The sequence below is a fragment of the Desmodus rotundus genome, chromosome 4 (genome assembly GCF_022682495.2).
Source record: "Desmodus rotundus isolate HL8 chromosome 4, HLdesRot8A.1, whole genome shotgun sequence".
Taxonomy (NCBI): domain Eukaryota; kingdom Metazoa; phylum Chordata; class Mammalia; order Chiroptera; family Phyllostomidae; genus Desmodus; species Desmodus rotundus.
This window is the reverse complement of record NC_071390.1, coordinates 177,833,857-177,836,501: the sequence shown is the minus strand read 5'-3', so window position 1 is coordinate 177,836,501 and position 2,645 is coordinate 177,833,857.

Sequence of the window (2,645 nt, the reverse complement as noted above, 5' to 3'; positions counted from 1 at the left end):
GGTCTGCGCCTTGGGGCTGACTGCGTGCACAGGCAGGGGGCCAGCCGCCCACGGCCCCACCCCGTGTCCTCCTCCACACAGTGAGCCACGCAGCCTGTTCTTCTAGGGCTTTCTAGCAGCTTCTCTGGGCCTCTCAGTACATCGTTTCTGGGGGTTTATCTCCCGCAATCAACCACTATCGCAGGGTCCCCCCCACCTCCAGATTATGTGTGTCTGCAGCGTCACCAGCCCCTAGGTGGCAGAACTGTAGGGATGTTAGAGAGTGGCGCCTTGAGGCTGTACATTTACCTCCACCTGGGCTGTGTGTTTATTGGAATGTGTGTGCTGACTGTGGGTGTAGGTGTCAGCTGTGTGTGTGCAGTGTGCAGCCTGTGTTGGCTGTGTGTGTACATGTGATGTGTTTGGGTGTGTGCAGCGGATGGTCGTGCGTGTGGTTGGTGTTGCGTGCTGCTTTTGTGTGCATGGTGTAGGTTGGCAGTGTGCTGGGTGTCTGTCGGCTGTGTGGGGGTTGTGTTGGGCTTGTGCGTGTTAGATGTGTTTGTTGCGGTGCATGTTGGTGTGCTGTGGATGCATGCACTGATGACGTGTGTTGGCTGGTTCTGTGTGTGCGCGCGTGGGTGTATACGTGGGTAGGTGCTCTCCGTAGCAGAGGGAGCCCAGGCCAGCCTCAGGCCCCGCTGGCGCTGCAGAGAGCCAGGGCTGTGGGGCCGCGGGGCCGCGGGAGGGCGCTGTGGAGGAGGCAGGTCCTAGTGGCGAGAGGGTCCACCCCGCCTGGAGCAGGGGTGCTGCACGCTGTGGGGAGGGGGAGCTGTCGGTGGAGCCAGCGTCTGCAGTGAGTCCTCCGACGTGCTGTGGAGGATGGTCCTGAGTGGGGGGCAGGTTAAGGTGCTTGCAGGGACCGCCGGGCTGGGGGAGTGTGCGGGCCGCGCCTCGGTGCGATTGGCTGGGAGGGCGGGGACGGAGCCGGGGAGGCCGCAGGGCCCCGGAGGCCCGGCCAGGCCGGCGCCAGCCGCCAAGTTGAAAGGCGGGCGAGGCCTCTTCTCGCTGCTTCCCATTGCGCCCCGAGGGCTCCAGGCAGGGCGCAGGCTTGGGCCGGGCCGGGCCGGCTCACCTCCGGGCCACGGGTCACTACAGGGGATATTTCGGGGCGCAGGGGGTGGTGGGGGTGGAGGATGGAGGTCCAAGCACGTTCACAGCTTTACGGCCCTAAGATTCCCACCCGAGGCGCCCCCCCCCCCCCGCCTCGTGAGTCACTGCCTTCGTGGGGCTTCCGGCGCGACCTAGGCCTTCAGCCCCGTGGCCAGCGCGCGGAGAAACGAACCCTAAAACAAGGCGCTCTTAGCGTGAGCTCTGTGGCCCCACACCAGCCGCACAGATCCCCGGCCGCCCGGCCCCCGCCGACCTACGCCCGGCGCTGGGAGCGCCCCAGGTCCCTGCTGCCCCGGAAATCTATCCGCTCCCTGCCCGAGCTTCCACACCAGGGACCTCGGGCCCCTTTGGAGCTGCCAGCATGGCGAGAAACTGAGTTTGCAGATTGAAGCTCCAGTCTCCCCTGCCCCCAGCCCCCAGCCCCCAGCTCCCAGCAAAAGGAAAACGCCTCCCCAGAGCCTTGCAGGGCAGGTGAGATGCCACTTTCCCCCAAGGGACTGCGCTTGCAGGCGGTCAGAACCGGAAGGAGTTAAATTCCCAGAGCTAGGGCCGGCCGGTTTCCCAGCGACGAGCGTGTTCCGAAGCCCTTTACCGCCCCCCCTCACCCCCCAAGCGCGGCCCTGGCACTTTTCGACCCTCACGGAGAGGCGGCTGGGCCGTGCGCGAACGCGTGGGTTCCGGAGCGGAATCTGTGTTCCAAGCGCTACTCTGCCTCTTACTGGCTCTGTGACCTGCGACAATCATGCAACCTCTCTGGACTGCGGTCATCTCCCTTGTAAAAAAGTCCCCGGGGTTGTTGGGAGGCGGCGTGTGCGCGAACTCCCGCGGGCGCGGTAGGTGGAGGCTCCGCGTGATTGATCCGGAGTTTCCTGCCGGAGGAGGAGAACGATCCGTAAAGGACCGGGCCTGGGAGCCCCTGCCCACTTCGCCCGCGCTCGAGAAACAAGCAGTCGAGTTTGAAGGGCTGGGGTGGGTGAAAAGCAGTGCCCGGAGATGCACCGCCAGGTCCCGCCAGAGCGGCGGGACCTTGCCCAGGGCCTTCCTCACCCCGCACCAGCGCGCCGCTCTGATGCAGCAGACATTTATTGAGCACCTTCTGTGCGCACTCCCGGGCGAGAGAGGGAATTCAGAGACAGAGCGGGGCGGGGGTAAAGAAAAGGCTGAACAAAAAATAAATAAAAATGAGAAAACGAGGAGGCATAGAACTGGAAGGAAACCCGGACCCAAGGCGCTCAGTGGGGGCGGAGGCGGACACGGCTGCGGACGCGGCGGGGTCCCAGGGCAGGGGGGTTTGCTTCCACTCCCAATGTGTCCCTGGGTGGGGGCAGGGGGCACGCCAGCCTGGCCTGCAGCTACCGCCTCACTGGAGCCGTGGTGCGTCTGCAAAGCGGGAGCCCTTGCTCATTACTGCAATTATGCTGTTCTGAATTTGCCTGAACCCTAAATTGCCACGCTTCGAGGAGCCAGTAGGCCCGGGACCCGCAGCCGGAGGAGAC